Raw genomic sequence first — 11,529 nt, 5'->3', positions numbered from 1 at the left:
CATGTCTGTGAACGAGCAAACCATAAGCCACTCTGCTCCTCCGCTACCCCCGCTGCCAGGCTGCACCACTCGTTTCAAGCACAGCGCACCAAACACACATTCAGCGCTGAACAGTGGGCGGTCGACGCAGTTGCATTTACATGACTTGCAACGAGCAGCACATCCCTCGATGTCCGTTAAGCAAAGTCGGACACGGCGACGCCACATCGCGGTTCGCAGAACTTTTTGCCGAGGCGCTAGGCCACTTCGATATTTCAATTGTCACCACCTCCGGGTTCTCAAGAAAGCACGGGTCACACAACGCAGATTCTGTAGTTCCAGAGCTCACCGAGGCCAAAGCCGCACTGCCGCACCGCCACTACTCATGGCTTTCCGCCAAGTAACACAGAACCTACAACCACCACACAAGCAAGCACGCACGATCACATGAGCAATGTTGAACAATGCGCGGTCCAGAGAACGATCACGCCGAGGACGAACACGACACGGCGTCGGTCGGCGCCAGCATCTACACCAGCTACCAACCACCAGCGCCAGAATCTAACGGGGAACTATTCAAAGCCTTGGGTTTTAAAGACAGTGAAAGTAGAATAGACTTTGAACAGGTAGAAATAACTAAACGGAGGCTATCTGATTGGTGGACAATATCAACGCAAAAGTAAAGGAGTAAATACATAGGTATGCATGCATATGGAACCATTAAAGGCTAGGTGGCGCGCGCCGCCGCCGCCCGATTCAAAAGGTTGAGCCACAATCATCCATCCATTCATCCATCCATCGCGCCTTCTCAAAAATCCCTAAACGATGCTGTCCCTAGGCACCTAGGATCAGGTCACGTGAGGGATTTTTGTACGACAAATAGACGCACGCCGCAATAGGTAGTATCGTGATCGTTGGTGAATTTTTTCGATTGTGACAGCTCGCTCTTTCAGAAGCTCTGTTAGACTGCTCCGCCTATGAAATTGGCCCGCACTTCTCGTCCGATGAATACTTAGAAAGTCCGCCACTCAATAAAAAATAAATACATAAGCGCTTTATGCGACCTAGCGCAGAAATGAAAACGTAACGATTGGACGGTACAGGGTTGCTGGTAGCGGCTGGCTGGGCATTAATTTATTTGATTTTGTATTAGCGATAGGCAGCGCATATTTGTATTAGGAGCAGAAATTACATAAAATCTTTATGCTAGGTCTACAATCGCATTGCACAACTTAAGCTTTTTTGACACTGTGTTAAGTTTGATAAAATATTTGAAAATAATTAGCCAACGTAGCTTGAGAAGCGATGTAGGTTAAACATAGTGGGACAACTTGGCGCAGTTGTAAGGATTGGCTCCAAGGACAGTCCACTTCTTCGTTTCCTACTCTCAGTGCATCGACGGTAGCAATACTTCCTCATGCGAAGATCGAGCCCTGCGCAATGCGTGTTTTCATTTGGCGATATATTCAGCCCAACATTTTTTGCGAGACACGCATAGGAGAGTCGGCGACCGTCGAAAATCTGATGTGCGGGTAAAGCGCGTTGTCTTCCATACATGAGTCGTCGGAGGCTCCAGTGTAATCGCTGGTGTTTGCGTGGCTTCCAGAGAGTGCTACACAATTCGCGTCGCGCATAGGATCAGATTACAAAAAAAAACAAAAAACTTATAGAAGTATTGATAAGATTCGAGAAACCTCTGACGCTTCTGATCCACGCAGCTGTGCCGTGCGTCGAGAGACAGCGTTTAACCTTCCTTAGCCGGTGCTGCTGGGGACTGAGTGCCGGGGTTTGATTGTTGGCGGCGGCGGTCAGATCTGTGACGCTGCAGAGGGTGCTAAGAATACCTGGCTCCGGACAGGCCGCCATTGGAATCTGAACCTGGCAACGTTTAACGTTAGAACGCTATCTGGTGAGGCGAGTCTAGCAGTGTTATTGGAGGAATTAGAGGGTAGTAAATGGGATATAATAGGGCTCAGTGAGGTTAGGAGGACGAAAGAAGCATATAAAGTGCTAAAAAGCGGGCATGTACTGTGTTACCGGGGCTTAGCGGAGAGACGAGAACTAGGAGTCGGATTCCTGATTAATAAGGAAATAGCTGGTAACATACAGGAATTCTATAGCATTAACGAGAGGGTGGCAGGTCTTGTTGTGAAACTTAATAAGAGGTACAAATTGAAGGTGGTACAAGTCTATGCCCCTACATGCAGTCATGATGACCAAGAAGTCGAAAGCTTTTATGAAGACGTGGAATCGGCGATGGGTAAAGTCAAAACAAAATACACTGTACTGATGGGCGACTTCTATGCCAGAGTAGGCAAGAAGCAGGCTGGAGACAAGTCAGTGGGGGAATATGGCATAGGCTCTGGGAATAGCAGAGGAGAGTTATTAGTAGAGTTTGCAGAACAGAATAATATGCGGATAATGAATACCTTTGTCGGCAAGCGGGTTAGTCGAAAGTGGACGTGGAGGAGCCCGAATGGTGAGACTAGAAATGAAATCGACTTCATACTCTGCGCAAACCCTGGCATCATACAAGATGTAGACGTGCTCGGCAAGGTACGCTGCAGTGACCATAGGATGGTAAGAACTCGAATTAGCCTAGACTTGAGGAGGGAACGGAAGAAACTCGTACACAAGAAACCAATCAATGAGTTAGCGGTAAGAGGGAAACTAGAGGAATTTCGGATCAAGCTACAGAACAGGTATTCGGCTTTAACTCAGGAAGAAGACCTTAGTGTTGAAGCAATGAAATACAATCTCATGGGCATCATTAAGGAGTGCGCAATAGAAGTCGGTGGTAACGCCGTTAGGAAACCAGTAAGCTATCGCAGGAGACGAAAGATCTGATCAAGAAACGCCAATGTATGAAAGCCTCCAACCCTACAGCTATAATAGAACTGGCAGAACTTTCTAAGTTAATCAACAAGCGTAAGACGGCGGACATCAGGAACTATAATATGGATAGAATTGAACAGGCTCTCAGGAACGGAGGAATCCTAAAAACGGTGAAGAAGAAACTAGGAATAGGCAAGAATCAGATGTGTGCGTTAAGAGACAAAGCCGGCAATATCGTTACTAATATGGATGAGATAGTTCAAGTGGCTGAGGAGTTCTACAGAGATTTATACAGTACCAGTGGCACCCACGACGATAATGGAAGAGAGAATAGCCTAGAGGAATTCGAAATCCCACAGGTAACGCCAGAAGAAGTAAAGAAAGCCTTAGGAGCTATGCAAAGGGGTAAGGCAGCTGGGGAGGATCAGGTAACAGCAGATTTGTTGAAGGATGGTGGCCAGATTGTTCTAGAGAAACTGGCCACCCTGTATACGCAATGCCTCATAACCTCGAGCGTACCGGAATCTTGGAAGAACGCTAACATAATCCTAATCCATAAGAAAGGTGACGCCAAAGACTTGAAAAATTATAGACCGATCAGCTTACTGTCCGTTGCCTACAAAGTATTTACTAAGGTCATCGCAAATAGAATCAGGAACACCTTAGACTTCCGTCAACCAAAGGACCAGGCAGGATTCCGTAAAGGCTACTCAACAATAGACCATATTCACACTATATATCAAGCGATAGAGAAATGTGCAGAATATAACCAACCATTATATATAGCTTTCATTGATTACGAGAAAGCGTTTGATTCAGTCGAAACCTCAGCAGTCATGGATGCATTACGGAATCAGGGTGTAGAAGAGCCATATGTAAAAATACTGGAAGATATCTATAGCGGCTCCACAGCCACCGTAGTCCTCCACAAAGAAAGCAACAAAATCCCTATAAAGAAAGGTGTCAGACAGGGAGATACGATCTCTCCAATGCTATTCACAGCATGTTTACAGGAGGTATTCAGAGGCCTGGAGTGGGAAGAATTGGGGATAAAAGTTGATGGAGAATACCTTAGCAACTTGCGATTCGCTGATGATATTGCCTTGCTTAGTAACTCAGGAGACCAATTGCAATGCAGGCTCACTGACCTGGAGAGGCAAAGCAGAAGGGTGGGTCTGAAAATTAATCTGCAGAAAACTAAAGTAATGTTTAACAGTCTCGGAAGAGAACAGCAGTTTACGATAGGTAGCGAAGCACTGGAAGTGGTAAGGGAATACATCTACTTAGGGCAGGTAGTGACCACGGATCCGGATCATGAGACTGAAATAACCAGAAGAATAAGAATCGGCTGGGGTGCGTTTGGCAGGCATTCTCAAATCATGAACAGCAGGTTGCCACTATCCCTCAAAAGGAAAGTGTATAACAGCTGTGTGTTACCAGTACTCACATATGGGGCAGAAACCTGGAGGCTTACGAAAAGGGTTCTGCTGAAATTGAGGACGACGCAACGAGCTATGGAAAGAAGAATGATGGGTGTAACGTTAAGGGATAAGAAAAGAGCAGATTGAGTGAGGCAACAAACGCGGGTAAACGACATCTTAGTTGAAATCAAGAAAAAGAAATGGGCATGGGCCGGACATGTAATGAGGAGGGAAGATAACCGATGGTCACTAAGGGTTACGGACTGGATTCCAAGGGAAGGGAAGCGTAGCAGGGGGCGGCAGAAAGTTAGGTGGGCGGATGACATTAAGATGTTTGCAGGGACAACATGGCCACAATTAGTACATGACCGGGGTAGTTGGCGAAGTATGGGAGAGGCCTTTGCCCGGAAGTGGGCGTAACTAGGCTGGTGATGATGATGATGATGATGATGATGATGAGCCGGTGCAAAGCATAGAGCGAAGAAAGATAAAGAAGTCATTGGTGAATTGAAAATTGAAGTGAATTGGCACCTTCTCGTAGTGGTGGACGCGGCAGACACTACGCTTTTTTTCTCGCGCGTTGGCCGTGCCGTCCTCCCTCGTTTTATCTTTATTTATTCAAGGTCTTCCTAGGTTCTGGAGTTGAGTATTGCGTGAGGGTGGTTACAATTACGTAAAAGAATAAAAAGAAACAAGGAAACTTCTACATAAGCTCACCATTATGTAAAATGGAAGCTATACAATAGTTAGCCATAAAATTCGTATGCCGTTTGTACTATTATGGAACCGCATTCTGTAACGGTTCGCTTTGGAGCCGGTTCGCTCTGGCTGCTACGTCTGGGTGACGTCACTCGGAGAAAGAGTGGAACGTCGCGGCGCGAGGGAGGCTGATGAACGAGTGGCGTTCTGCCGCTAGGTCGCGTCATCGTTTTTGTTTCTGCATTGTGGGCGATATAATATTTTAAGGATGTTGGTAGATTGGTAATATAAAGTATTCGTTTGTATACAACACTTGCGCATTAAATTTCGTGTAATGACTGTGAGCTTCCGGCGCGGACAGCGGGTGGGGTAACTGTATCTGCGTTATTTAATTTATCTTATTTGTCGATAGGGGGTGCGCCATACGTTAAGCGATAAAAGCGGTTCTTGCGTGCGGCCGCGTTTCTAACGGGATTTCGTTTATCCGTGGGTGAGCTTCTTAAAGCGGACGATTGCGATGAGCGTTCCGTCCGCACCTCCCACATCTTCGAAATACTTGCGTCGGTCAAAGAAGCGTTCTTGACTGCGGCTTTCTCTTGCCTTGTGGATAGAAATCTCACACCTTTTTTTTCCATTTCCTTCAACCCTAACGACCCCAGCGACAGCATCAATGATGCGTCTGACTGACGGCGGCGACAGCCCAACAGCTTCTTCATTCCAGACGCACTGCGGCAAATAACCCGTGGCGAAAAAAAAAAACGGAGCGCGCACAGAATTTACATTGCCGTGCCAACGCTGCTAAATCTTGAGGTCTGCGATATTCTAGCTCGCCGCAAATCCTTAGCACTCTGGTTTCGGTGAGCTTGAAATGCCTTCGGAAAGTTATTTCGCTCATGTCGAACACGTTGCGCGGTTGTCTCTCCTCCCGTTGTTTTTTTAGAGTGCAGTTCTTTGGCGCCCGTTCTCGGGTTTCGCGTCGCCGTTGGCCTCGCCGTTGTACCTCGCCGTAACCAACTCTGTAGCCGGGGCCAGCGCGCTGCTTCGCTGCGCGCGATCAGGGTGTTAGACTTGCTCTCCCCTTGTCCTCCAAACCGGATCACGTGTTTTCACCTATCCTCTGGCCCCCTTCCTCCCCGCAGCGCCGTTGTGGTGACTCTCGCCGCTACCAGGCTCGAACTCTGTCAAGTTCAACAAATGGCCACAGAAGGTGAAAAGATCGACCGCGCGGCGCTGCTAAAGAACAGGTATGATAAACCAATTAAAGAGTACCCCTGTGTGCGCAATATCTCCCACAAGAGGCGCCCTAGCAAGCGCAATTTCGACCTACAAGCTTTCTTCCACTGTAATCAAAGTGATCTTGTTTCATGACAAAGAGTACAATATTATTATTCCTAATGATGCATTGTACCTTTGGGTACTTACTGTGCTTTTTTTCAGTCATTGTAAACACAGAATAACGTTCAGCAGCGTCGATCACACACGTGTCCTCTGGCCTGGATTTAAATTCTTTAAAGTACGTTCGCGAGCACGGCAGGCACGGATTCATAGGTTCGTACACTTACGCTGGTTGCTCATCTTATGCTAAAACCAGTTTATTGCGCTTCGATAACACGCGTTGTTTAACTTAGGATGCAGTGATGGGTTTGCGAGGGGAGATGTAAGCCCGAAAGCTAGGTTTCGGTCCTAAGCCATGCGGAACACGTTTGTATCGAAACAGGAGCCGGATTCTGCGGTGACTGACGACGGCAGTAACGGCGAGTCGTTTAACATCGCTGCTTGAATCGTTATATAATACTCGTCTCTCTAATTTACAGGCGGAGACAAGTTAACGAACTAGATCCTGCATTAAAAATTGGCAGTCAGGAGCCTCCGTTGCTGTTTCCTAAATAAATCTTCAGTTTACGAGGCCGTCGTTATACACAAACAATCACGAAAGAAAGAGTGATTTCGGAACGCGCGTCACATTTTTCATGTCGTTGTAGGTGTCGCCATGGGTGACTGAGTAGCCTTACCAATACATTTTTTTCGAGTCCGCCGGCAACTTCTTTTGCCCACAGAAACGAATAACCCTTTGATAAGCTGAAGCTAAAGTACTGAATTTAATGTAATAAACAGTTGCACGCATGGTAATTTACCCATGTTTCGTACCTGTCGGTTCCAAATGTTCTTGCTGTTCAGTTTGGTTTACCTGAGGGCAATTATTTTTGCAGTAGTGAAGCGATGCATCGCGTTCGTGCAGAAAAAGAATGCATTATTTCTAACAGCTTCATGTCATTCATGCATTTTCTTGTGAAACCAGCAGTGTGACCTCTTCTAGCACATAAATGAGCGCAAAAATGTTCTCATTTGTGATCCTAGTGAAACTCAAGCTATTGACAGGCATTGTATTCAGGCAGACATCAATTTTGCGTACAATAGCAATAGTTAATCAATTGACATGCTGCTTAGGCACCCTAAAACAAGGAGTGTACATTTACATGTGTTCTGCAGTCACAAACCGTTACAGTAAATATGTCACACCTTTTCGCATTTCATATTGCAAAATTTGGAGTTTCTTTTTTTTTTCAATTTCCGATGCAGTCAAAATTTCTATTGCAGACATGCAGTAAACAGGACGGCACCAGTGTAAAGCAAGCCAGTCCGCGCACTAAAGAGAAGCTACTGCCCCCTACAACAAGGCCACTGTGTGGAGGGAGGAGGGAAGAGAAAAGTAGAAGGCAGGGAGGTTAACCAGAATAACGTCCGGTTGGCTACCCTACACCGGGGACTGTGTGGACTCTTGCTGCTCCTACGAGGTAAACAGCACCGCGTTCAAATATAAATATGCCTGATATATGCTGTATTGGCTATAATAAATAGTAATAGTAAATAGATATAGTAAAAGCAGCGGAAGAATTCTATACTGACCTGTACAGTACCCTGAGGAGTCTGGATACCTCAATTAGAAACAGTAATGAACAGGATACAGAAACTCCCCCTATATCTAGCGATGAGGTCAGAAGGGCCTTTCAATACATGAAACGAAGAAGAGCAGCAGGAGAAGATGGAATAACAGTCGATTTAATCAAAGATGGTAGAGATATAATGCTTGGAAAACTGGCGACACTTTATACGAAGTGTCTACCGACTGTAAAGGTCCCAGAAAGTTGAAGAATGCAAAGATTATACTAATCCACAAAAAGGGAAACGTTGAACAATTGAAAAATTATAGGCCCATTAGCTTACCCCCAGTACTATATAAAATATTTACCAAAATATTCTCCAGTAGAATGAGGGCAACAGTAGACTTTAGTCAACCAATGGAACACAACCATGTCATTAATCAGGTAATCGAGAAATGCGCAGAGTACAGTAAGCCTCTCTATATGGCTTTCATAGATTACGAAAAGGCATTTGATTCAGTAGGGATACCAGCAGTCATCGAGGCATTACATAATCAAAGAATACAGACCGCTTACGTAAATACCTTGGAAAATATCTACAGAGATTCCACAGCTACCTTAATTCTACACAAGAAAAGTAGGAAGATACCTATAAAGAAATCGTCAGACAGGGAGACACAATCTCTCCAGTATTATTCACTGCGTGCTTGGAAGAAGTATTCAAGCTATTAAACTGGGAGGGCTTAGGAGTAAAGATCGACGGCGAATATCTCAGCAACCTTCGGTTTACCGATGACATTGTTCTATTCAGCAACACTGCAGACGAGTTGCAAAAAACGATTGAGGACCTTAACAGGGAGAGTCTAAGAGTGGGATTGAAGATTAATTTGCCAAAGGAAAAGATAATGATAAACAGCCGGTCAAAGGAACAAGAGTTCAGGATCGCCAGTTGGCCTCTAGGCGGGACAAGTTGCCCGGTGTTTGTCGCACAACCGGTACTATTTTTTTTATTCTATGTGGCCAAGATACAAGCAACCCCAAGTCGTGTTTACGCAGAGTTTTTTAGCAAATATAAACTTTAACCTACGATCAGTTCATTGTGTATCTTCAATAAAAACATGTAATACTTGTTAGTTTGACAACGTCTTTCGAAAGAATGCTAAATTCATAGCCTAACCTTTGCGCAGCATGTGGGGATATAGAATCACTGGACCAATTCCTCCTATTTTGCGGAAAATGTAATTCCGAAAGAAAGACCTGCTTAGAGCAGCCCCTATCGCGTATGGATCTTCCTCTCTCGGTGTTTAACATTTTATCTTTTGGGGCAAGTACTCTTGGCCGAGCCCGAAACGAAGTATGTCACATAGTACATGAGTGCGCCATTGCGACTGCGAGGCTCTCATGTTAAGCACACTGAATTGGCATGACCACTAGTCAAAAACGGAAACAGAAAAGAATTCATATTTACTAGTAATTAAATATGAATACTACAGCTCAATCAATTAACAAGAAGCAAGAAGTTCACTGGGAGCCACGGCCAATCGCCCCTCGTGGGTACGCGCCAAAATGTAAAGGAAGAAGAAGAAGACCCTCGTGCCAACATCTGCTCGTCCTAGTCGCCAAGCAAGGTCGACGGTTATGGCTGGCCGTGCAAATTCGTGGGACCCCCTCGCGATCAAGGACGAGGAGCCGACCCCGCAGTGCCTGCAGAGAGTGCAGCGCGACCTGCTCGAGCTCCACACCGACCCTCCGCCGGGCGTGTTCGTCGCGCCGGAGGAGAACGACCTGAGCATGCTGCACGCCGTCATCGCGGGTTCCTGGGGCACGCCTCTCCAGGGCGGCCTCTTCCACCTGCTGATCAAGTGCCCGCGCGACTACCCGATGCTGCCACCTCGCGTGCGCTTCATGACCGTCGAGCCCAGGGTGTCGTTCAACGCGCACATCCACGGCGAGTGGGTCTGCCTCAGCATACTCGGCACGAATGCGGGACCGCCTTGGAGCCCGGCCCTGAGCATCGCCAGCCTGCTGGTCTCCATCCAGTCCATGATGACCGACGGCGCTAAGGAGAGCATGCGCCACAACACGATCAGGGTCGCCGTGTGCGGCACGCTCGAAGCCTGCCTGCGGGAACCGCCGGCCCCGCCTCCGATGCCGCCGGCTCTGACGAAGCAGGTCCTCAAGTACTTCGCGGACAACTACGCCAAGTACGAGGACGCGGCCGCAGCGCGGCTGCCGAGTTTCTCGGGAGTGCTGTCTTGGCTGGCGGGCGCGACGAACGAAAATTACGAGCCGCTGCTCCAGCGACTCCGCGACATCAAAAGGAGGGTGGACGAAAGGAACCAGGTGTATCGGAGGACAGGCTAGCAATGCGTGACGCCGTGGTCTCTTCTTACTTTTTCCAAGGAACCCTGGGAAAGCAGACGTCGAACGTTCAGTGTCGACACTGCACGCCAATTCGCCGCCCACGAAAGACAAAATTAATAGCACTTTTGCAGTAGCAATAGAAAATTAATAGCACTTTTGCAGTAGCAATAGGCGAGATGAACGACAAAATTACGCGCCAGCCATAACATATATACGAATGCCGCTATTTCTTCAAATGCAATAAAGCGCACGCGACCTTCAGTGTCCTCCATTGCGTGCTTACCGAATCAATGTCTGTATGTACAGGTGTTTCTACTAAACACTGAGTAGTACTTAGGAAATAGCGACAAAGATATAAAAGCACGGTTCCTGCGAAAACGTGCGTCGAGCATCGGCGACCATGTGGTGATACGAGGTAATTAGTCGCTAATTAAGAAAGGAAATAATTATCTTGCAAGCTTCAACCTTTCTGCGGGCTCATCGCAATCGGGAAATTGAGGCGACCTCTTCCCAGAAGGCATATCAACTTCTGGATCTCTGAAAACGTGATTACTCGCGCAGCTGTGGCATGACGAAATTCGGCTATCAAAAAATTAAATTAAGTTATGGGGTTTTACGTGCCAAAACCACTTTCTGATTATGAGGCACGCCGTAGTGGAGCACTCCGGAAATTTCGACCACCTGGGGTTCTTTAACGTGCACCTAAATCTAAGTACACGGGTGTTTTCGCCCCCATCGAAATGCGGCCGCCGTGGCCGGGATTCGATCCCGCGACCTCGTGCTCAGCAGCCTAACACCATAGCCACTGAGCATCCATGGCGGGTAAATTCGGCTATCAGAGTGCGCGGTACCGAAACCGTGAGGCTGCAGCGTCCGCGCGGCCGCGATCCCCGAAGCGAAATTCCTCCTGCGTGAACCCTCGGCGAAGAGGCCGTGCGTTCTGCGCTCCGCGTTTATAACAGTGTCACGAAAAGTCATGCCAATGTTTTTGGAAAGCTTCTTTCTAAAAAAAAAAGAAAAAGAAAAAAAAACATTTTCCCTTTGAATATGGAATCGGCGGCATGCCAAAAATAGATTTTGCAGAGATTCACTGTCATTGCGTTAAGGACACAAAGGTGATGGAGCCAGATGAGACCTGTGAAGGGAAAGGTTCAGCGGTGGGGACTCGGCACCCTAGTATCGTAATCGACACAAGTTTTATAGTGGAGCACCATTTGTCGTTAAAAGAAAAACTGAGACGCAGGATGTAAGATGCGGACGACGGTGATTTGGTGAAGTTATTTGTAGTAGCAAATTATTCCGAATCGCTTAGCACTGACGAAAGCCAACGTGGGTAAAAATTGCAGGAC

The 11,529-nt window shown here is 47.0% G+C and overlaps 1 pseudogene; it reads left to right on the top strand.

The window, feature by feature from the left end:
• The first annotated feature begins 9,454 nt into the window (after positions 1 to 9,454).
• Positions 9,455 to 10,180, top strand: LOC142574505 (ubiquitin-conjugating enzyme E2 Z pseudogene; annotated as a pseudogene).
• Positions 10,181 to 11,529: the final 1,349 nt, after the last annotated feature.

The sequence above is a fragment of the Dermacentor variabilis genome, chromosome 3 (genome assembly GCF_050947875.1).
Source record: "Dermacentor variabilis isolate Ectoservices chromosome 3, ASM5094787v1, whole genome shotgun sequence".
NCBI lineage: Eukaryota > Metazoa > Arthropoda > Arachnida > Ixodida > Ixodidae > Dermacentor > Dermacentor variabilis.
The sequence above is the reverse complement of the archived record's forward strand: the minus strand, read 5'-3'. Positions and strand labels throughout refer to the sequence as shown.